The sequence below is a fragment of the Hippopotamus amphibius genome, chromosome 2 (assembly GCF_030028045.1).
Source record: "Hippopotamus amphibius kiboko isolate mHipAmp2 chromosome 2, mHipAmp2.hap2, whole genome shotgun sequence".
Lineage (NCBI taxonomy): Eukaryota > Metazoa > Chordata > Mammalia > Artiodactyla > Hippopotamidae > Hippopotamus > Hippopotamus amphibius.
In genome coordinates this window covers 222,640,578-222,664,491 of record NC_080187.1, presented here as the reverse complement: position 1 = coordinate 222,664,491, position 23,914 = coordinate 222,640,578, and the positions used below count along the sequence as shown (strand labels likewise).

The following is a 23,914-nucleotide window of genomic DNA, read 5'->3' as shown; positions in this document are numbered from 1 at the left end:
GCCATCTTATGTACCTTAATACTGTGTCAGGGGCAGATGAAATAACCAGTACGTATATGTCTCCCCAGGGAAGGACTAGCCTCATGGATCCTCCAGGCAGCACAAGGCCTGGCACCAGGTCTGCTTGGTGGGGAAAACACTGGGGGTGTTTCTGGGGGGAATGGAGACATTCCTCTGGGCCCGACCCTGGTGTGGGCAAGCGTGTGCTGGCCGATGTCACACTCGGCTTGTCCATGTGCACAACACCCAGACAATGAGGCCTTTATGTCCCACACAGTGGACATTCACAGGAGCTGGAGGGAGCTCTCTTGGTAGGCAGTGGCTCCCGTAGAGGAAGGCCAGCCCAAGAGATGCCACAGGCCTGTATCTGTATGCAGAACCCATGAAAGGGCCTGTCTGAGTAAACTGGCCTCTCTGAGGGCCCATGATCCCTCACAGAGACCTGGGAAACCCCATTCCAGCAAGGGACCAGCCCTTCAGCTCTCACAAGAGCCAAGAGCATCTAGCTGCCAAGTCCCTGATCAAGGGTCCTTGTTGCCTCTCCCCACCTCCAGGCCTGGCCCCACATCCTCCCAACCAACACTTCTTGGAAGTCACTCAAGCACACCCCACAACTGACCATAAGCTCAGTCCATCCTCGTGCTCTGCCTCGACATGCACAGAGATCTGCGTGGTTGCTCCCCAGGGCAACACGTCATGAAATGGTGCCTCCATGGTCAGTCTTACTACACTTCAGGTCAATCGAGTTGAATTTCAAGGCCTGCATTCCAATCTGGTGGATGGGGAGCCATGTCAAGCATTCCTCCTTGGGGACCACAGAGATTCCCAAACAGGGCCAATTTCTTCTGTGGCAGCATTCCCTACTGTGGCCCGTGCAAGGCCACCAAACAACAGCCATGCAGCTACGCCCTCCTCAGCCCACATCCCGGGACCACCCCTCCCCTTCAGGTCAACAGGGCCTCACGATGGACATGATAACGGGATGCCCAAGGGCTCTGCAAAGCCTTCATGGGGGAATGGACACCCAGAAGCCTTTTCTCCTCTGGAGGGGGCTCTCTGACAAACCAGTGGCTTCCGGAGAGGACGACCAACCCAGGAGAAGCTATGGTCCTGTGTATGCATGCAGACCCCATCAGAGGCCCCATTCGGATCAAGTGGCTCCAACAAAGCACCATGATCCCTCACAGAGTCCTGGCACAACCCCATTGAAGACCACGGCATGGCTTCCAGCCCTTGAAATAACCAGCAGCATCCTGCCTCCAAGCACCTGAGGATGGGCTCCTGCCTGCCTCTCACCATCTCTAGGCAGGGGGCATGAGCCTTCCCTACTGACAGGTTTTGGGAAGCCATAAAGCACACACCACAAGGGACCATTCCCTCAGTGGGTGATCATACTCTGGCGCTAGGTGCACAGAGGTCTCTAGAGATGTTCCGCCTGGGGCCAAGGAAGAAAACACTGCCTCGATGTGCTCTCTGACTAGAATACAGCTCTAATGAAGGCATGTGAGTGCACCAGATGTGAGCCCATAAATTTGGGGCAGCAGCAGACATTCCTCCTTGGTAGGCAGGAGCTTGCCAAAAGACTACCCTGTACTGCCTGCTGTGAGGGCGGCCAGCCCATAGTTCAAAATTCTCTGGGGCCTATCAGTAGCAACCAAAAGAGCCACTCACTGCGGAACATTCTGGCTGTGGTGAGTCCATTCCAAGGCTTGGCCTGAAACACAAAATTCAAAGCAGAAAGGCTTAAGGAAAGACTCCACCCATGGCTTCAGAACATGTGGGCCCTGGCACTATGGAGCAGGATAGAAAACCAAAGGTGGCAACACATCTTGGATATGTGGAAGCCATCTACACTGGGAGGAGTCTCAAGGGATTTCCTCGAGCGAGAGGCTGCTCCAACACCCACACCCAAACCCACACACACACCCACACCCAGGGCTCTGCAATGGACCAAAAATGCAGGCCATCCTGCCCCTGGATCCCTCTGTTAGGCCTCAGCGTAATCCTATTGAGCATGATTTTTTGGTCATCAGCTCTCTTCAGGACCATATGAGTTCTCATCATCGACCCAACTGAGGCCCTCCTCACTCACCTGCGCCCTGCCACATGTGAAGGCTTACCTCAGATGCTTCCTGGAAAGAAGGATGCCTGAAGGGATGTGCCATTCTGTCGAATCCACGTGCTGGGCCAAGGCTCATGGTGATTGCCCTAGGGAACATAGGCCAAACACAGATCTTCATTTCTCTGGGGACGATGGCTGCCAAGAGGTGAGAAGGACAGCTGTGAGAACTCCAACTCCATGCTAGATGCATTGGGGCACGTGTGTGCCACACGCTCATGCATCGAATGATGCTACAAGAAATACCTGCAGCAATACATCCAGGAACATAGGGCCCAAATGTACCTCCACGCAGAGACAGGAACACATAGCTGAAACGCATACAAACAGCTCCCTACATAGCTTCCTTCCTGCCTCCCTTCCTCCAGAATGCTCTAGCTCCCTCCCCTTTGACCCTCGTCCTTGGCTCACTCCCTCCATCCATCCATACTTACAAAGATGAAGGCATGAGTGGACAGGTGGATCAATGCCATCTTATGTACCTTAATACTGTGTCAGGGGCAGATGAAATAACCAGTACGTATATGTCTCCCCAGGGAAGGACTAGCCTCATGGATCCTCCAGGCAGCACAAGGCCTGGCACCAGGTCTGCTTGGTGGGGAAAACACTGGGGGTGTTTCTGGGGGGAATGGAGACATTCCTCTGGGCCCGACCCTGGTGTGGGCAAGCGTGTGCTGGCCGATGTCACACTCGGCTTGTCCATGTGCACAACACCCAGACAATGAGGCCTTTATGTCCCACACAGTGGACATTCACAGGAGCTGGAGGGAGCTCTCTTGGTAGGCAGTGGCTCCCGTAGAGGAAGGCCAGCCCAAGAGATGCCACAGGCCTGTATCTGTATGCAGAACCCATGAAAGGGCCTGTCTGAGTAAACTGGCCTATCTGAGGGCCCATGATCCCTCACAGAGACCTGGGAAACCCCATTCCAGCAAGGGACCAGCCCTTCAGCTCTCACAAGAGCCAAGAGCATCTAGCTGCCAAGTCCCTGATCAAGGGTCCTTGTTGCCTCTCCCCACCTCCAGGCCTGGCCCCACATCCTCCCAACCAACACTTCTTGGAAGTCACTCAAGCACACCCCACAACTGACCATAAGCTCAGTCCATCCTCGTGCTCTGCCTCGACATGCACAGAGATCTGCGTGGTTGCTCCCCAGGGCAACACATCATGAAATGGTGCCTCCATGGTCAGTCTTACTACACTTCAGGTCAATCGAGTTGAATTTCAAGGCCTGCATTCCAATCTGGTGGATGGGGAGCCATGTCAAGCATTCCTCCTTGGGGACCACAGAGATTCCCAAACAGGGCCAATTTCTTCTGTGGCAGCATTCCCTACTGTGGCCCGTGCAAGGCCACCAAACAACAGCCATGCAGCTACGCCCTCCTCAGCCCACATCCCGGGACCACCCCTCCCCTTCAGGTCAACAGGGCCTCACGATGGACATGATAACGGGATGCCCAAGGGCTCTGCAAAGCCTTCATGGGGGAATGGACACCCAGAAGCCTTTTCTCCTCTGGAGGGGGCTCTCTGACAAACCAGTGGCTTCCGGAGAGGACGACCAACCCAGGAGAAGCTATGGTCGTGTGTATGCATGCAGACCCCATCAGAGGCCCCATTCGGATCAAGTGGCTCCAACAAAGCACCATGATCCCTCACAGAGTCCTGGCACAACCCCATTGAAGACCACGGCATGGCTTCCAGCCCTTGAAATAACCAGCAGCATCCTGCCTCCAAGCACCTGAGGATGGGCTCCTGCCTGCCTCTCACCATCTCTAGGCAGGGGGCATGAGCCTTCCCTACTGACAGGTTTTGGGAAGCCATAAAGCACACACCACAAGGGACCATTCCCTCAGTGGGTGATCATACTCTGGCGCTAGGTGCACAGAGGTCTCTAGAGATGTTCCGCCTGGGGCCAAGGAAGAAAACACTGCCTCGATGTGCTCTCTGACTAGAATACAGCTCTAATGAAGGCATGTGAGTGCACCAGATGTGAGCCCATAAATTTGGGGCAGCAGCAGACATTCCTCCTTGGTAGGCAGGAGGTTGCCAAAAGACTACCCTGTACTGCCTGCTGTGAGGGCGGCCAGCCCATAGTTCAAAATTCTCTGGGGCCTATCAGTAGCAACCAAAAGAGCCACTCACTGCGGAACATTCTGGCTGTGGTGAGTCCATTCCAAGGCTTGGCCTGAAACACAAAATTCAAAGCAGAAAGGCTTAAGGAAAGACTCCACCCATGGCTTCAGAACATGTGGGCCCTGGCACTATGGAGCAGGATAGAAAACCAAAGGTGGCAACACATCTTGGATATGTGGAAGCCATCTACACTGGGAGGAGTCTCAAGGGATTTCCTCGAGCGAGAGGCTGCTCCAACACCCACACCCAAACCCACACACACACCCACACCCAGGGCTCTGCAATGGACCAAAAATGCAGGCCATCCTGCCCCTGGATCCCTCTGTTAGGCCTCAGCGTAATCCTATTGAGCATGATTTTTTGGTCATCAGCTCTCTTCAGGACCATATGAGTTCTCATCATCGACCCAACTGAGGCCCTCCTCACTCACCTGCGCCCTGCCACATGTGAAGGCTTACCTCAGATGCTTCCTGGAAAGAAGGATGCCTGAAGGGATGTGCCATTCTGTCGAATCCACGTGCTGGGCCAAGGCTCATGGTGATTGCCCTAGGGAACATAGGCCAAACACAGATCTTCATTTCTCTGGGGACGATGGCTGCCAAGAGGTGAGAAGGACAGCTGTGAGAACTCCAACTCCATGCTAGATGCATTGGGGCACGTGTGTGCCACACGCTCATGCATCGAATGATGCTACAAGAAATACCTGCAGCAATACATCCAGGAACATAGGGCCCAAATGTACCTCCACGCAGAGACAGGAACACATAGCTGAAACGCATACAAACAGCTCCCTACATAGCTTCCTTCCTGCCTCCCTTCCTCCAGAATGCTCTAGCTCCCTCCCCTTTGACCCTCGTCCTTGGCTCACTCCCTCCATCCATCCATACTTACAAAGATGAAGGCATGAGTGGACAGGTGGATCAATGCCATCTTATGTACCTTAATACTGTGTCAGGGGCAGATGAAATAACCAGTACGTATATGTCTCCCCAGGGAAGGACTAGCCTCATGGATCCTCCAGGCAGCACAAGGCCTGGCACCAGGTCTGCTTGGTGGGGAAAACACTGGGGGTGTTTCTGGGGGGAATGGAGACATTCCTCTGGGCCCGACCCTGGTGTGGGCAAGCGTGTGCTGGCCGATGTCACACTCGGCTTGTCCATGTGCACAACACCCAGACAATGAGGCCTTTATGTCCCACACAGTGGACATTCACAGGAGCTGGAGGGAGCTCTCTTGGTAGGCAGTGGCTCCCGTAGAGGAAGGCCAGCCCAAGAGATGCCACAGGCCTGTATCTGTATGCAGAACCCATGAAAGGGCCTGTCTGAGTAAACTGGCCTATCTGAGGGCCCATGATCCCTCACAGAGACCTGGGAAACCCCATTCCAGCAAGGGACCAGCCCTTCAGCTCTCACAAGAGCCAAGAGCATCTAGCTGCCAAGTCCCTGATGAAGGGTCCTTGTTGCCTCTCCCCACCTCCAGGCCTGGCCCCACATCCTCCCAACCAACACTTCTTGGAAGTCACTCAAGCACACCCCACAACTGACCATAAGCTCAGTCCATCCTCGTGCTCTGCCTCGACATGCACAGAGATCTGCGTGGTTGCTCCCCAGGGCAACACGTCATGAAATGGTGCCTCCATGGTCAGTCTTACTACACTTCAGGTCAATCGAGTTGAATTTCAAGGCCTGCATTCCAATCTGGTGGATGGGGAGCCATGTCAAGCATTCCTCCTTGGGGACCACAGAGATTCCCAAACAGGGCCAATTTCTTCTGTGGCAGCATTCCCTACTGTGGCCCGTGCAAGGCCACCAAACAACAGCCATGCAGCTACGCCCTCCTCAGCCCACATCCCGGGACCACCCCTCCCCTTCAGGTCAACAGGGCCTCACGATGGACATGATAACGGGATGCCCAAGGGCTCTGCAAAGCCTTCATGGGGGAATGGACACCCAGAAGCCTTTTCTCCTCTGGAGGGGGCTCTCTGACAAACCAGTGGCTTCCGGAGAGGACGACCAACCCAGGAGAAGCTATGGTCCTGTGTATGCATGCAGACCCCATCAGAGGCCCCATTCGGATCAAGTGGCTCCAACAAAGCACCATGATCCCTCACAGAGTCCTGGCACAACCCCATTGAAGACCACGGCATGGCTTCCAGCCCTTGAAATAACCAGCAGCATCCTGCCTCCAAGCACCTGAGGATGGGCTCCTTCCTGCCTCTCACCATCTCTAGGCAGGGGGCATGAGCCTTCCCTACTGACAGGTTTTGGGAAGCCATAAAGCACACACCACAAGGGACCATTCCCTCAGTGGGTGATCATACTCTGGCGCTAGGTGCACAGAGGTCTCTAGAGATGTTCCGCCTGGGGCCAAGGAAGAAAACACTGCCTCGATGTGCTCTCTGACTAGAATACAGCTCTAATGAAGGCATGTGAGTGCACCAGATGTGAGCCCATAAATTTGGGGCAGCAGCAGACATTCCTCCTTGGTAGGCAGGAGGTTGCCAAAAGACTACCCTGTACTGCCTGCTGTGAGGGCGGCCAGCCCATAGTTCAAAATTCTCTGGGGCCTATCAGTAGCAACCAAAAGAGCCACTCACTGCGGAACATTCTGGCTGTGGTGAGTCCATTCCAAGGCTTGGCCTGAAACACAAAATTCAAAGCAGAAAGGCTTAAGGAAAGACTCCACCCATGGCTTCAGAACATGTGGGCCCTGGCACTATGGAGCAGGATAGAAAACCAAAGGTGGCAACACATCTTGGATATGTGGAAGCCATCTACACTGGGAGGAGTCTCAAGGGATTTCCTCGAGCGAGAGGCTGCTCCAACACCCACACCCAAACCCACACACACACCCACACCCAGGGCTCTGCAATGGACCAAAAATGCAGGCCATCCTGCCCCTGGATCCCTCTGTTAGGCCTCAGCGTAATCCTATTGAGCATGATTTTTTGGTCATCAGCTCTCTTCAGGACCATATGAGTTCTCATCATCGACCCAACTGAGGCCCTCCTCACTCACCTGCGCCCTGCCACATGTGAAGGCTTACCTCAGATGCTTCCTGGAAAGAAGGATGCCTGAAGGGATGTGCCATTCTGTCGAATCCACGTGCTGGGCCAAGGCTCATGGTGATTGCCCTAGGGAACATAGGCCAAACACAGATCTTCATTTCTCTGGGGACGATGGCTGCCAAGAGGTGAGAAGGACAGCTGTGAGAACTCCAACTCCATGCTAGATGCATTGGGGCACGTGTGTGCCACACGCTCATGCATCGAATGATGCTACAAGAAATACCTGCAGCAATACATCCAGGAACATAGGGCCCAAATGTACCTCCACGCAGAGACAGGAACACATAGCTGAAACGCATACAAACAGCTCCCTACATAGCTTCCTTCCTGCCTCCCTTCCTCCAGAATGCTCTAGCTCCCTCCCCTTTGACCCTCGTCCTTGGCTCACTCCCTCCATCCATCCATACTTACAAAGATGAAGGCATGAGTGGACAGGTGGATCAATGCCATCTTATGTACCTTAATACTGTGTCAGGGGCAGATGAAATAACCAGTACGTATATGTCTCCCCAGGGAAGGACTAGCCTCATGGATCCTCCAGGCAGCACAAGGCCTGGCACCAGGTCTGCTTGGTGGGGAAAACACTGGGGGTGTTTCTGGGGGGAATGGAGACATTCCTCTGGGCCCGACCCTGGTGTGGGCAAGCGTGTGCTGGCCGATGTCACACTCGGCTTGTCCATGTGCACAACACCCAGACAATGAGGCCTTTATGTCCCACACAGTGGACATTCACAGGAGCTGGAGGGAGCTCTCTTGGTAGGCAGTGGCTCCCGTAGAGGAAGGCCAGCCCAAGAGATGCCACAGGCCTGTATCTGTATGCAGAACCCATGAAAGGGCCTGTCTGAGTAAACTGGCTTATCTGAGGGCCCATGATCCCTCACAGAGACCTGGGAAACCCCATTCCAGCAAGGGACCAGCCCTTCAGCTCTCACAAGAGCCAAGAGCATCTAGCTGCCAAGTCCCTGATGAAGGGTCCTTGTTGCCTCTCACCACCTCCAGGCCTGGCCCCACATCCTCCCAACCAACACTTCTTGGAAGTCACTCAAGCACACCCCACAACTGACCATAAGCTCAGTCCATCCTCGTGCTCTGCCTCGACATGCACAGAGATCTGCGTGGTTGCTCCCCAGGGCAACACGTCATGAAATGGTGCCTCCATGGTCAGTCTTACTACACTTCAGGTCAATCGAGTTGAATTTCAAGGCCTGCATTCCAATCTGGTGGATGGGGAGCCATGTCAAGCATTCCTCCTTGGGGACCACAGAGATTCCCAAACAGGGCCAATTTCTTCTGTGGCAGCATTCCCTACTGTGGCCCGTGCAAGGCCACCAAACAACAGCCATGCAGCTACGCCCTCCTCAGCCCACATCCCGGGACCACCCCTCCCCTTCAGGTCAACAGGGCCTCACGATGGACATGATAACGGGATGCCCAAGGGCTCTGCAAAGCCTTCATGGGGGAATGGACACCCAGAAGCCTTTTCTCCTCTGGAGGGGGCTCTCTGACAAACCAGTGGCTTCCGGAGAGGACGACCAACCCAGGAGAAGCTATGGTCCTGTGTATGCATGCAGACCCCATCAGAGGCCCCATTCGGATCAAGTGGCTCCAACAAAGCACCATGATCCCTCACAGAGTCCTGGCACAATCCCATTGAAGACCACGGCATGGCTTCCAGCCCTTGAAATAACCAGCAGCATCCTGCCTCCAAGCACCTGAGGATGGGCTCCTGCCTGCCTCTCACCATCTCTAGGCAGGGGGCATGAGCCTTCCCTACTGACAGGTTTTGGGAAGCCATAAAGCACACACCACAAGGGACCATTCCCTCAGTGGGTGATCATACTCTGGCGCTAGGTGCACAGAGGTCTCTAGAGATGTTCCGCCTGGGGCCAAGGAAGAAAACACTGCCTCGATGTGCTCTCTGACTAGAATACAGCTCTAATGAAGGCATGTGAGTGCACCAGATGTGAGCCCATAAATTTGGGGCAGCAGCAGACATTCCTCCTTGGTAGGCAGGAGGTTGCCAAAAGACTACCCTGTACTGCCTGCTGTGAGGGCGGCCAGCCCATAGTTCAAAATTCTCTGGGGCCTATCAGTAGCAACCAAAAGAGCCACTCACTGCGGAACATTCTGGCTGTGGTGAGTCCATTCCAAGGCTTGGCCTGAAACACAAAATTCAAAGCAGAAAGGCTTAAGGAAAGACTCCACCCATGGCTTCAGAACATGTGGGCCCTGGCACTATGGAGCAGGATAGAAAACCAAAGGTGGCAACACATCTTGGATATGTGGAAGCCATCTACACTGGGAGGAGTCTCAAGGGATTTCCTCGAGCGAGAGGCTGCTCCAACACCCACACCCAAACCCACACACACACCCACACCCAGGGCTCTGCAATGGACCAAAAATGCAGGCCATCCTGCCCCTGGATCCCTCTGTTAGGCCTCAGCGTAATCCTATTGAGCATGATTTTTTGGTCATCAGCTCTCTTCAGGACCATATGAGTTCTCATCATCGACCCAACTGAGGCCCTCCTCACTCACCTGCGCCCTGCCACATGTGAAGGCTTACCTCAGATGCTTCCTGGAAAGAAGGATGCCTGAAGGGATGTGCCATTCTGTCGAATCCACGTGCTGGGCCAAGGCTCATGGTGATTGCCCTAGGGAACATAGGCCAAACACAGATCTTCATTTCTCTGGGGACGATGGCTGCCAAGAGGTGAGAAGGACAGCTGTGAGAACTCCAACTCCATGCTAGATGCATTGGGGCACGTGTGTGCCACACGCTCATGCATCGAATGATGCTACAAGAAATACCTGCAGCAATACATCCAGGAACATAGGGCCCAAATGTACCTCCACGCAGAGACAGGAACACATAGCTGAAACGCATACAAACAGCTCCCTACATAGCTTCCTTCCTGCCTCCCTTCCTCCAGAATGCTCTAGCTCCCTCCCCTTTGACCCTCGTCCTTGGCTCACTCCCTCCATCCATCCATACTTACAAAGATGAAGGCATGAGTGGACAGGTGGATCAATGCCATCTTATGTACCTTAATACTGTGTCAGGGGCAGATGAAATAACCAGTACGTATATGTCTCCCCAGGGAAGGACTAGCCTCATGGATCCTCCAGGCAGCACAAGGCCTGGCACCAGGTCTGCTTGGTGGGGAAAACACTGGGGGTGTTTCTGGGGGGAATGGAGACATTCCTCTGGGCCCGACCCTGGTGTGGGCAAGCGTGTGCTGGCCGATGTCACACTCGGCTTGTCCATGTGCACAACACCCAGACAATGAGGCCTTTATGTCCCACACAGTGGACATTCACAGGAGCTGGAGGGAGCTCTCTTGGTAGGCAGTGGCTCCCGTAGAGGAAGGCCAGCCCAAGAGATGCCACAGGCCTGTATCTGTATGCAGAACCCATGAAAGGGCCTGTCTGAGTAAACTGGCCTATCTGAGGGCCCATGATCCCTCACAGAGACCTGGGAAACCCCATTCCAGCAAGGGACCAGCCCTTCAGCTCTCACAAGAGCCAAGAGCATCTAGCTGCCAAGTCCCTGATCAAGGGTCCTTGTTGCCTCTCCCCACCTCCAGGCCTGGCCCCACATCCTCCCAACCAACACTTCTTGGAAGTCACTCAAGCACACCCCACAACTGACCATAAGCTCAGTCCATCCTCGTGCTCTGCCTCGACATGCACAGAGATCTGCGTGGTTGCTCCCCAGGGCAACACGTCATGAAATGGTGCCTCCATGGTCAGTCTTACTACACTTCAGGTCAATCGAGTTGAATTTCAAGGCCTGCATTCCAATCTGGTGGATGGGGAGCCATGTCAAGCATTCCTCCTTGGGGACCACAGAGATTCCCAAACAGGGCCAATTTCTTCTGTGGCAGCATTCCCTACTGTGGCCCGTGCAAGGCCACCAAACAACAGCCATGCAGCTACGCCCTCCTCAGCCCACATCCCGGGACCACCCCTCCCCTTCAGGTCAACAGGGCCTCACGATGGACATGATAACGGGATGCCCAAGGGCTCTGCAAAGCCTTCATTGGGGAATGGACACCCAGAAGCCTTTTCTCCTCTGGAGGGGGCTCTCTGACAAACCAGTGGCTTCCGGAGAGGACGACCAACCCAGGAGAAGCTATGGTCCTGTGTATGCATGCAGACCCCATCAGAGGCCCCATTCGGATCAAGTGGCTCCAACAAAGCACCATGATCCCTCACAGAGTCCTGGCACAACCCCATTGAAGACCACGGCATGGCTTCCAGCCCTTGAAATAACCAGCAGCATCCTGCCTCCAAGCACCTGAGGATGGGCTCCTGCCTGCCTCTCACCATCTCTAGGCAGGGGGCATGAGCCTTCCCTACTGACAGGTTTTGGGAAGCCATAAAGCACACACCACAAGGGACCATTCCCTCAGTGGGTGATCATACTCTGGTGCTAGGTGCACAGAGGTCTCTAGAGATGTTCCGCCTGGGGCCAAGGAAGAAAACACTGCCTCGGTGTGCTCTCTGACTAGAATACAGCTCTAATGAAGGCATGTGAGTGCACCAGATGTGAGCCCATAAATTTGGGGCAGCAGCAGACATTCCTCCTTGGTAGGCAGGAGGTTGCCAAAAGACTACCCTGTACTGCCTGCTGTGAGGGCGGCCAGCCCATAGTTCAAAATTCTCTGGGGCCTATCAGTAGCAACCAAAAGAGCCACTCACTGCGGAACATTCTGGCTGTGGTGAGTCCATTCCAAGGCTTGGCCTGAAACACAAAATTCAAAGCAGAAAGGCTTAAGGAAAGACTCCACCCATGGCTTCAGAACATGTGGGCCCTGGCACTATGGAGCAGGATAGAAAACCAAAGGTGGCAACACATCTTGGATATGTGGAAGCCATCTACACTGGGAGGAGTCTCAAGGGATTTCCTCGAGCGAGAGGCTGCTCCAACACCCACACCCAAACCCACACACACACCCACACCCAGGGCTCTGCAATGGACCAAAAATGCAGGCCATCCTGCCCCTGGATCCCTCTGTTAGGCCTCAGCGTAATCCTATTGAGCATGATTTTTTGGTCATCAGCTCTCTTCAGGACCATATGAGTTCTCATCATCGACCCAACTGAGGCCCTCCTCACTCACCTGCGCCCTGCCACATGTGAAGGCTTACCTCAGATGCTTCCTGGAAAGAAGGATGCCTGAAGGGATGTGCCATTCTGTCGAATCCACGTGCTGGGCCAAGGCTCATGGTGATTGCCCTAGGGAACATAGGCCAAACACAGATCTTCATTTCTCTGGGGACGATGGCTGCCAAGAGGTGAGAAGGACAGCTGTGAGAACTCCAACTCCATGCTAGATGCATTGGGGCACGTGTGTGCCACACGCTCATGCATCGAATGATGCTACAAGAAATACCTGCAGCAATACATCCAGGAACATAGGGCCCAAATGTACCTCCACGCAGAGACAGGAACACATAGCTGAAACGCATACAAACAGCTCCCTACATAGCTTCCTTCCTGCCTCCCTTCCTCCAGAATGCTCTAGCTCCCTCCCCTTTGACCCTCGTCCTTGGCTCACTCCCTCCATCCATCCATACTTACAAAGATGAAGGCATGAGTGGACAGGTGGATCAATGCCATCTTATGTACCTTAATACTGTGTCAGGGGCAGATGAAATAACCAGTACGTATATGTCTCCCCAGGGAAGGACTAGCCTCATGGATCCTCCAGGCAGCACAAGGCCTGGCACCAGGTCTGCTTGGTGGGGAAAACACTGGGGGTGTTTCTGGGGGGAATGGAGACATTCCTCTGGGCCCGACCCTGGTGTGGGCAAGCGTGTGCTGGCCGATGTCACACTCGGCTTGTCCATGTGCACAACACCCAGACAATGAGGCCTTTATGTCCCACACAGTGGACATTCACAGGAGCTGGAGGGAGCTCTCTTGGTAGGCAGTGGCTCCCGTAGAGGAAGGCCAGCCCAAGAGATGCCACAGGCCTGTATCTGTATGCAGAACCCATGAAAGGGCCTGTCTGAGTAAACTGGCCTATCTGAGGGCCCATGATCCCTCACAGAGACCTGGGAAACCCCATTCCAGCAAGGGACCAGCCCTTCAGCTCTCACAAGAGCCAAGAGCATCTAGCTGCCAAGTCCCTGATGAAGGGTCCTTGTTGCCTCTCACCACCTCCAGGCCTGGCCCCACATCCTCCCAACCAACACTTCTTGGAAGTCACTCAAGCACACCCCACAACTGACCATAAGCTCAGTCCATCCTCGTGCTCTGCCTCGACATGCACAGAGATCTGCGTGGTTGCTCCCCAGGGCAACACGTCATGAAATGGTGCCTCCATGGTCAGTCTTACTACACTTCAGGTCAATCGAGTTGAATTTCAAGGCCTGCATTCCAATCTGGTGGATGGGGAGCCATGTCAAGCATTCCTCCTTGGGGACCACAGAGATTCCCAAACAGGGCCAATTTCTTCTGTGGCAGCATTCCCTACTGTGGCCCGTGCAAGGCCACCAAACAACAGCCATGCAGCTACGCCCTCCTCAGCCCACATCCCGGGACCACCCCTCCCCTTCAGGTCAACAGGGCCTCACGATGGACATGATAACGGGATGCCCAAGGGCTCTGCAAAGCCTTCATGGGGGAATGGACACCCAGAAGCCTTTTCTCCTCTGGAGGGGGCTCTCTGACAAACCAGTGGCTTCCGGAGAGGACGACCAACCCAGGAGAAGCTATGGTCCTGTGTATGCATGCAGACCCCATCAGAGGCCCCATTCGGATCAAGTGGCTCCAACAAAGCACCATGATCCCTCACAGAGTCCTGGCACAATCCCATTGAAGACCACGGCATGGCTTCCAGCCCTTGAAATAACCAGCAGCATCCTGCCTCCAAGCACCTGAGGATGGGCTCCTGCCTGCCTCTCACCATCTCTAGGCAGGGGGCATGAGCCTTCCCTACTGACAGGTTTTGGGAAGCCATAAAGCACACACCACAAGGGACCATTCCCTCAGTGGGTGATCATACTCTGGCGCTAGGTGCACAGAGGTCTCTAGAGATGTTCCGCCTGGGGCCAAGGAAGAAAACACTGCCTCGATGTGCTCTCTGACTAGAATACAGCTCTAATGAAGGCATGTGAGTGCACCAGATGTGAGCCCATAAATTTGGGGCAGCAGCAGACATTCCTCCTTGGTAGGCAGGAGGTTGCCAAAAGACTACCCTGTACTGCCTGCTGTGAGGGCGGCCAGCCCATAGTTCAAAATTCTCTGGGGCCTATCAGTAGCAACCAAAAGAGCCACTCACTGCGGAACATTCTGGCTGTGGTGAGTCCATTCCAAGGCTTGGCCTGAAACACAAAATTCAAAGCAGAAAGGCTTAAGGAAAGACTCCACCCATGGCTTCAGAACATGTGGGCCCTGGCACTATGGAGCAGGATAGAAAACCAAAGGTGGCAACACATCTTGGATATGTGGAAGCCATCTACACTGGGAGGAGTCTCAAGGGATTTCCTCGAGCGAGAGGCTGCTCCAACACCCACACCCAAACCCACACACACACCCACACCCAGGGCTCTGCAATGGACCAAAAATGCAGGCCATCCTGCCCCTGGATCCCTCTGTTAGGCCTCAGCGTAATCCTATTGAGCATGATTTTTTGGTCATCAGCTCTCTTCAGGACCATATGAGTTCTCATCATCGACCCAACTGAGGCCCTCCTCACTCACCTGCGCCCTGCCACATGTGAAGGCTTACCTCAGATGCTTCCTGGAAAGAAGGATGCCTGAAGGGATGTGCCATTCTGTCGAATCCACGTGCTGGGCCAAGGCTCATGGTGATTGCCCTAGGGAACATAGGCCAAACACAGATCTTCATTTCTCTGGGGACGATGGCTGCCAAGAGGTGAGAAGGACAGCTGTGAGAACTCCAACTCCATGCTAGATGCATTGGGGCACGTGTGTGCCACACGCTCATGCATCGAATGATGCTACAAGAAATACCTGCAGCAATACATCCAGGAACATAGGGCCCAAATGTACCTCCACGCAGAGACAGGAACACATAGCTGAAACGCATACAAACAGCTCCCTACATAGCTTCCTTCCTGCCTCCCTTCCTCCAGAATGCTCTAGCTCCCTCCCCTTTGACCCTCGTCCTTGGCTCACTCCCTCCATCCATCCATACTTACAAAGATGAAGGCATGAGTGGACAGGTGGATCAATGCCATCTTATGTACCTTAATACTGTGTCAGGGGCAGATGAAATAACCAGTACGTATATGTCTCCCCAGGGAAGGACTAGCCTCATGGATCCTCCAGGCAGCACAAGGCCTGGCACCAGGTCTGCTTGGTGGGGAAAACACTGGGGGTGTTTCTGGGGGGAATGGAGACATTCCTCTGGGCCCGACCCTGGTGTGGGCAAGCGTGTGCTGGCCGATGTCACACTCGGCTTGTCCATGTGCACAACACCCAGACAATGAGGCCTTTATGTCCCACACAGTGGACATTCACAGGAGCTGGAGGGAGCTCTCTTGGTAGGCAGTGGCTCCCGTAGAGGAAGGCCAGCCCAAGAGATGCCACAGGCCTGTATCTGTATGCAGAACCCATGAAAGGGCCTGTCTGAGTAAACTGGCCTATCTGAGGGCCCATGATCCCTCACAGAGACCTGGGAAACCCCATTCCAGCAAGGGACCAGCCCTTCAGCTCTCACAAGAGCCAAGAGCATCTAGCTGCCAAGTCCCTGATCAAGGGTCCTTGTTGCCTCTCCCCACCTCCAGGCCTGGCCCCACATCCTCCCAACCAACACTTCTTGGAAGTCACTCAAGCACACCCCACAACTGACCATAAGCTCAGTCCATCCTCGTGCTCTGCCTCGACATGCACAGAGATCTGCGTGGTTGCTCCCCAGGGCAACACGTCATGAAATGGTGCCTCCATGGTCAGTCTTACTACACTTCAGGTCAATCGAGTTGAATTTCAAGGCCTGCATTCCAATCTGGTGGATGGGGAGCCATGTCAAGCATTCCTCCTTGGGGACCACAGAGATTCCCAAACAGGGCCAATTTCTTCTGTGGCAGCATTCCCTACTGTGGCCCGTGCAAGGCCACCAAACAACAGCCATGCAGCTACGCCCTCCTCAGCCCACATCCCGGGACCACCCCTCCCCTTCAGGTCAACAGGGCCTCACGATGGACATGATAACGGGATGCCCAAGGGCTCTGCAAAGCCTTCATGGGGGAATGGACACCCAGAAGCCTTTTCTCCTCTGGAGGGGGCTCTCTGACAAACCAGTGGCTTCCGGAGAGGACGACCAACCCAGGAGAAGCTATGGTCCTGTGTATGCATGCAGACCCCATCAGAGGCCCCATTCGGATCAAGTGGCTCCAACAAAGCACCATGATCCCTCACAGAGTCCTGGCACAACCCCATTGAAGACCACGGCATGGCTTCCAGCCCTTGAAATAACCAGCAGCATCCTGCCTCCAAGCACCTGAGGATGGGCTCCTGCCTGCCTCTCACCATCTCTAGGCAGGGGGCATGAGCCTTCCCTACTGACAGGTTTTGGGAAGCCATAAAGCACACACCACAAGGGACCATTCCCTCAGTGGGTGATCATACTCTGGTGCTAGGTGCACAGAGGTCTCTAGAGATGTTCCGCCTGGGGCCAAGGAAGAAAACACTGCCTCGGTGTGCTCTCTGACTAGAATACAGCTCTAATGAAGGCATGTGAGTGCACCAGATGTGAGCCCATAAATTTGGGGCAGCAGCAGACATTCCTCCTTGGTAGGCAGGAGGTTGCCAAAAGACTACCCTGTACTGCCTGCTGTGAGGGCGGCCAGCCCATAGTTCAAAATTCTCTGGGGCCTATCAGTAGCAACCAAAAGAGCCACTCACTGCGGAACATTCTGGCTGTGGTGAGTCCATTCCAAGGCTTGGCCTGAAACACAAAATTCAAAGCAGAAAGGCTTAAGGAAAGACTCCACCCATGGCTTCAGAACATGTGGGCCCTGGCACTATGGAGCAGGATAGAAAACCAAAGGTGGCAACACATCTTGGATATGTGGAAGCCATCTACACTGGGAGGAGTCTCAAGGGATTTCCTCGAGCGAGAGGCTGCTCCAACACCCACACCCAAACCCACACACACACCCACACCCAGGGCTCTGCAATGGACCAAAAATGCAGGCCATCCTGCCCCTGGATCCCTCTGTTAGGCCTCAGCGTAATCCTATTGAGCATGATTTTTTGGTCATCAGCTCTCTTCAGGACCATATGAGTTCTCATCATCGACCCAACTGAGGCCCTCCTCACTCACCTGCGCCCTGCCACATGTGAAGGCTTACCTCAGATGCTTCCTGGAAAGAAGGATGCCTGAAGGGATGTGCCATTCTGTCGAATCCACGTGCTGGGCCAAGGCTCATGGTGATTGCCCTAGGGAACATAGGCCAAACACAGATCTTCATTTCTCTGGGGACGATGGCTGCCAAGAGGTGAGAAGGACAGCTGTGAGAACTCCAACTCCATGCTAGATGCATTGGGGCACGTGTGTGCCACACGCTCATGCATCGAATGATGCTACAAGAAATACCTGCAGCAATACATCCAGGAACATAGGGCCCAAATGTACCTCCACGCAGAGACAGGAACACATAGCTGAAACGCATACAAACAGCTCCCTACATAGCTTCCTTCCTGCCTCCCTTCCTCCAGAATGCTCTAGCTCCCTCCCCTTTGACCCTCGTCCTTGGCTCACTCCCTCCATCCATCCATACTTACAAAGATGAAGGCATGAGTGGACAGGTGGATCAATGCCATCTTATGTACCTTAATACTGTGTCAGGGGCAGATGAAATAACCAGTACGTATATGTCTCCCCAGGGAAGGACTAGCCTCATGGATCCTCCAGGCAGCACAAGGCCTGGCACCAGGTCTGCTTGGTGGGGAAAACACTGGGGGTGTTTCTGGGGGGAATGGAGACATTCCTCTGGGCCCGACCCTGGTGTGGGCAAGCGTGTGCTGGCCGATGTCACACTCGGCTTGTCCATGTGCACAACACCCAGACAATGAGGCCTTTATGTCCCACACAGTGGACATTCACAGGAGCTGGAGGGAGCTCTCTTGGTAGGCAGTGGCTCCCGTAGAGGAAGGCCAGCCCAAGAGATGCCACAGGCCTGTATCTGTATGCAGAACCCATGAAAGGGCCTGTCTGAGTAAACTGGCCTATCTGAGGGCCCATGATCCCTCACAGAGACCTGGGAAACCCCATTCCAGCAAGGGACCAGCCCTTCAGCTCTCACAAGAGCCAAGAGCATCTAGCTGCCAAGTCCCTGATCAAGGGTCCTTGTTGCCTCTCCCCACCTCCAGGCCTGGCCCCACATCCTCCCAACCAACACTTCTTGGAAGTCACTCAAGCACACCCCACAACTGACCATAAGCTCAGTCCATCCTCGTGCTCTGCCTCGACATGCACAGAGATCTGCGTGGTTGCTCCCCAGGGCAACACGTCATGAAATGGTGCCTCCATGGTCAGTCTTACTACACTTCAGGTCAATCGAGTTGAATTTCAAGGCCTGCATTCCAATCTGGTGGATGGGGAGCCATGTCAAGCATTCCTCCTTGGGGACCACAGAGATTCCCAAACAGGGCCAATTTCTTCTGTGGCAGCATTCCCTACTGTGGCCCGTGCAAGGCCACCAAACAACAGCCATGCAGCTACGCCCTCCTCAGCCCACATCCCGGGACCACCCCTCCCCTTCAGGTCAACAGGGCCTCACGATGGACATGATAACGGGATGCCCAAGGGCTCTGCAAAGCCTTCATTGGGGAATGGACACCCAGAAGCCTTTTCTCCTCTGGAGGGGGCTCTCTGACAAACCAGTGGCTTCCGGAGAGGACGACCAACCCAGGAGAAGCTATGGTCCTGTGTATGCATGCAGACCCCATCAGAGGCCCCATTCGGATCAAGTGGCTCCAACAAAGCACCATGATCCCTCACAGAGTCCTGGCACAACCCCATTGAAGACCACGGCATGGCTTCCAGCCCTTGAAATAACCAGCAGCATCCTGCCTCCAAGCACCTGAGGATGGGCTCCTGCCTGCCTCTCACCATCTCTAGGCAGGGGGCATGAGCCTTCCCTACTGACAGGTTTTGGGAAGCCATAAAGCACACACCACAAGGGACCATTCCCTCAGTGGGTGATCATACTCTGGTGCTAGGTGCACAGAGGTCTCTAGAGATGTTCCGCCTGGGGCCAAGGAAGAAAACACTGCCTCGGTGTGCTCTCTGACTAGAATACAGCTCTAATGAAGGCATGTGAGTGCACCAGATGTGAGCCCATAAATTTGGGGCAGCAGCAGACATTCTTCCTTGGTAGGCAGGAGGTTGCCAAAAGACTACCCTGTACTGCCTGCTGTGAGGGCGGCCAGCCCATAGTTCAAAATTCTCTGGGGCCTATCAGTAGCAACCAAAAGAGCCACTCACTGCGGAACATTCTGGCTGTGGTGAGTCCATTCCAAGGCTTGGCCTGAAACACAAAATTCAAAGCAGAAAGGCTTAAGGAAAGACTCCACCCATGGCTTCAGAACATGTGGGCCCTGGCACTATGGAGCAGGATAGAAAACCAAAGGTGGCAACACATCTTGGATATGTGGAAGCCATCTACACTGGGAGGAGTCTCAAGGGATTTCCTCGAGCGAGAGGCTGCTCCAACACCCACACCCAAACCCACACACACACCCACACCCAGGGCTCTGCAATGGACCAAAAATGCAGGCCATCCTGCCCCTGGATCCCTCTGTTAGGCCTCAGCGTAATCCTATTGAGCATGATTTTTTGGTCATCAGCTCTCTTCAGGACCATATGAGTTCTCATCATCGACCCAACTGAGGCCCTCCTCACTCACCTGCGCCCTGCCACATGTGAAGGCTTACCTCAGATGCTTCCTGGAAAGAAGGATGCCTGAAGGGATGTGCCATTCTGTCGAATCCACGTGCTGGGCCAAGGCTCATGGTGATTGCCCTAGGGAACATAGGCCAAACACAGATCTTCATTTCTCTGGGGACGATGGCTGCCAAGAGGTGAGAAGGACAGCTGTGAGAACTCCAACTCCATGCTAGATGCATTGGGGCACGTGTGTGCCACACGCTCATGCATCGAATGATGCTACAAGAAATACCTGCAGCAATACATCCAGGAACATAGGGCCCAAATGTACCTCCACGCAGAGACAGGAACACATAGCTGAAACGCATACAAACAGCTCCCTACATAGCTTCCTTCCTGCCTCCCTTCCTCCAGAATGCTCTAGCTCCCTCCCCTTTGACCCTCGTCCTTGGCTCACTCCCTCCATCCATCCATACTTACAAAGATGAAGGCATGAGTGGACAGGTGGATCAATGCCATCTTATGTACCTTAATACTGTGTCAGGGGCAGATGAAATAACCAGTACGTATATGTCTCCCCAGGGAAGGACTAGCCTCATGGATCCTCCAGGCAGCACAAGGCCTGGCACCAGGTCTGCTTGGTGGGGAAAACACTGGGGGTGTTTCTGGGGGGAATGGAGACATTCCTCTGGGCCCGACCCTGGTGTGGGCAAGCGTGTGCTGGCCGATGTCACACTCGGCTTGTCCATGTGCACAACACCCAGACAATGAGGCCTTTATGTCCCACACAGTGGACATTCACAGGAGCTGGAGGGAGCTCTCTTGGTAGGCAGTGGCTCCCGTAGAGGAAGGCCAGCCCAAGAGATGCCACAGGCCTGTATCTGTATGCAGAACCCATGAAAGGGCCTGTCTGAGTAAACTGGCCTATCTGAGGGCCCATGATCCCTCACAGAGACCTGGGAAACCCCATTCCAGCAAGGGACCAGCCCTTCAGCTCTCACAAGAGCCAAGAGCATCTAGCTGCCAAGTCCCTGATGAAGGGTCCTTGTTGCCTCTCACCACCTCCAGGCCTGGCCCCACATCCTCCCAACCAACACTTCTTGGAAGTCACTCAAGCACACCCCACAACTGACCATAAGCTCAGTCCATCCTCGTGCTCTGCCTCGACATGCACAGAGATCTGCGTGGTTGCTCCCCAGGGCAACACGTCATGAAATGGTGCCTCCATGGTCAGTCTTACTACACTTCAGGTCAATCGAGTTGAATTTCAAGGCCTGCATTCCAATCTGGTGGATGGGGAGCCATGTCAAGCATTCCTCCTTGGGGACCACAGAGATTCCCAAACAGGGCCAATTTCTTCTGTGGCAGCATTCCCTACTGTGGCCCGTGCAAGGCCACCAAACAACAGCCATGCAGCTACGCCCTCCTCAGCCCACATCCCGGGACCACCCCTCCCCTTCAGGTCAACAGGGCCTCACGATGGACATGATAACGGGATGCCCAAGGGCTCTGCAAAGCCTTCATGGGGGAATGGACACCCAGAAGCCTTTTCTCCTCTGGAGGGGGCTCTCTGACAAACCAGTGGCTTCCGGAGAGGACGACCAACCCAGGAGAAGCTATGGTCCTGTGTATGCATGCAGACCCCATCAGAGGCCCCATTCGGATCAAGTGGCTCCAACAAAGCACCATGATCCCTCACAGAGTCCTGGCACAATCCCATTGAAGACCACGGCATGGCTTCCAGCCCTTGAAATAACCAGCAGCATCCTGCCTCCAAGCACCTGAGGATGGGCTCCTGCCTGCCTCTCACCATCTCTAGGCAGGGGGCATGAGCCTTCCCTACTGACAGGTTTTGGGAAGCCATAAAGCACACACCACAAGGGACCATTCCCTCAGTGGGTGATCATACTCTGGCGCTAGGTGCACAGAGGTCTCTAGAGATGTTCCGCCTGGGGCCAAGGAAGAAAACACTGCCTCGGTGTGCTCTCTGACTAGAATACAGCTCTAATGAAGGCATGTGAGTGCACCAGATGTGAGCCCATAAATTTGGGGCAGCAGCAGACATTCCTCCTTGGTAGGCAGGAGGTTGCCAAAAGACTACCCTGTACTGCCTGCTGTGAGGGCGGCCAGCCCATAGTTCAAAATTCTCTGGGGCCTATCAGTAGCAACCAAAAGAGCCACTCACTGCGGAACATTCTGGCTGTGGTGAGTCCATTCCAAGGCTTGGCCTGAAACACAAAATTCAAAGCAGAAAGGCTTAAGGAAAGACTCCACCCATGGCTTCAGAACATGTGGGCCCTGGCACTATGGAGCAGGATAGAAAACCAAAGGTGGCAACACATCTTGGATATGTGGAAGCCATCTACACTGGGAGGAGTCTCAAGGGATTTCCTCGAGCGAGAGGCTGCTCCAACACCCACACCCAAACCCACACACACACCCACACCCAGGGCTCTGCAATGGACCAAAAATGCAGGCCATCCTGCCCCTGGATCCCTCTGTTAGGCCTCAGCGTAATCCTATTGAGCATGATTTTTTGGTCATCAGCTCTCTTCAGGACCATATGAGTTCTCATCATCGACCCAACTGAGGCCCTCCTCACTCACCTGCGCCCTGCCACATGTGAAGGCTTACCTCAGATGCTTCCTGGAAAGAAGGATGCCTGAAGGGATGTGCCATTCTGTCGAATCCACGTGCTGGGCCAAGGCTCATGGTGATTGCCCTAGGGAACATAGGCCAAACACAGATCTTCATTTCTCTGGGGACGATGGCTGCCAAGAGGTGAGAAGGACAGCTGTGAGAACTCCAACTCCATGCTAGATGCATTGGGGCACGTGTGTGCCACACGCTCATGCATCGAATGATGCTACAAGAAATACCTGCAGCAATACATCCAGGAACATAGGGCCCAAATGTACCTCCACGCAGAGACAGGAACACATAGCTGAAACGCATACAAACAGCTCCCTACATAGCTTCCTTCCTGCCTCCCTTCCTCCAGAATGCTCTAGCTCCCTCCCCTTTGACCCTCGTCCTTGGCTCACTCCCTCCATCCATCCATACTTACAAAGATGAAGGCATGAGTGGACAGGTGGATCAATGCCATCTTATGTACCTTAATACTGTGTCAGGGGCAGATGAAATAACCAGTACGTATATGTCTCCCCAGGGAAGGACTAGCCTCATGGATCCTCCAGGCAGCACAAGGCCTGGCACCAGGTCTGCTTGGTGGGGAAAACACTGGGGGTGTTTCTGGGGGGAATGGAGACATTCCTCTGGGCCCGACCCTGGTGTGGGCAAGCGTGTGCTGGCCGATGTCACACTCGGCTTGTCCATGTGCACAACACCCAGACAATGAGGCCTTTATGTCCCACACAGTGGACATTCACAGGAGCTGGAGGGAGCTCTCTTGGTAGGCAGTGGCTCCCGTAGAGGAAGGCCAGCCCAAGAGATGCCACAGGCCTGTATCTGTATGCAGAACCCATGAAAGGGCCTGTCTGAGTAAACTGGCCTATCTGAGGGCCCATGATCCCTCACAGAGACCTGGGAAACCCCATTCCAGCAAGGGACCAGCCCTTCAGCTCTCACAAGAGCCAAGAGCATCTAGCTGCCAAGTCCCTGATCAAGGGTCCTTGTTGCCTCTCCCCACCTCCAGGCCTGGCCCCACATCCTCCCAACCAACACTTCTTGGAAGTCACTCAAGCACACCCCACAACTGACCATAAGCTCAGT

At 54.4% G+C, this 23,914-nt stretch overlaps 9 non-coding genes across 9 annotated transcripts; all 9 read right to left on the bottom strand.

The window, feature by feature from the left end:
* Positions 1 to 1,989: 1,989 nt before the first annotated feature.
* Positions 1,990 to 2,070, bottom strand: LOC130847696 (small nucleolar RNA SNORD115). Its single transcript, XR_009052439.1, has one exon. It is a non-coding gene; the product is annotated as a small nucleolar RNA SNORD115 (small nucleolar RNA).
* A 2,506-nt stretch (positions 2,071 to 4,576) lies between these two features.
* Positions 4,577 to 4,657, bottom strand: LOC130847695 (small nucleolar RNA SNORD115). The gene has a single exon (XR_009052438.1). It is a non-coding gene; the product is annotated as a small nucleolar RNA SNORD115 (small nucleolar RNA).
* A 2,506-nt stretch (positions 4,658 to 7,163) lies between these two features.
* Positions 7,164 to 7,244, bottom strand: LOC130847694 (small nucleolar RNA SNORD115). Its single transcript, XR_009052437.1, has one exon. It is a non-coding gene; the product is annotated as a small nucleolar RNA SNORD115 (small nucleolar RNA).
* Positions 7,245 to 9,750: 2,506 nt separating this feature from the next.
* Positions 9,751 to 9,831, bottom strand: LOC130847693 (small nucleolar RNA SNORD115). Its single transcript, XR_009052436.1, has one exon. It is a non-coding gene; the product is annotated as a small nucleolar RNA SNORD115 (small nucleolar RNA).
* A 2,506-nt stretch (positions 9,832 to 12,337) lies between these two features.
* Positions 12,338 to 12,418, bottom strand: LOC130847692 (small nucleolar RNA SNORD115). The gene has a single exon (XR_009052435.1). It is a non-coding gene; the product is annotated as a small nucleolar RNA SNORD115 (small nucleolar RNA).
* A 2,506-nt stretch (positions 12,419 to 14,924) lies between these two features.
* Positions 14,925 to 15,005, bottom strand: LOC130847691 (small nucleolar RNA SNORD115). The gene has a single exon (XR_009052434.1). It is a non-coding gene; the product is annotated as a small nucleolar RNA SNORD115 (small nucleolar RNA).
* Positions 15,006 to 17,511: 2,506 nt separating this feature from the next.
* Positions 17,512 to 17,592, bottom strand: LOC130847690 (small nucleolar RNA SNORD115). Its single transcript, XR_009052433.1, has one exon. It is a non-coding gene; the product is annotated as a small nucleolar RNA SNORD115 (small nucleolar RNA).
* A 2,506-nt stretch (positions 17,593 to 20,098) lies between these two features.
* On the bottom strand, positions 20,099 to 20,179 carry LOC130847688 (small nucleolar RNA SNORD115). The gene has a single exon (XR_009052432.1). It is a non-coding gene; the product is annotated as a small nucleolar RNA SNORD115 (small nucleolar RNA).
* Positions 20,180 to 22,685: 2,506 nt separating this feature from the next.
* Positions 22,686 to 22,766, bottom strand: LOC130847686 (small nucleolar RNA SNORD115). Its single transcript, XR_009052430.1, has one exon. It is a non-coding gene; the product is annotated as a small nucleolar RNA SNORD115 (small nucleolar RNA).
* Positions 22,767 to 23,914: the final 1,148 nt, after the last annotated feature.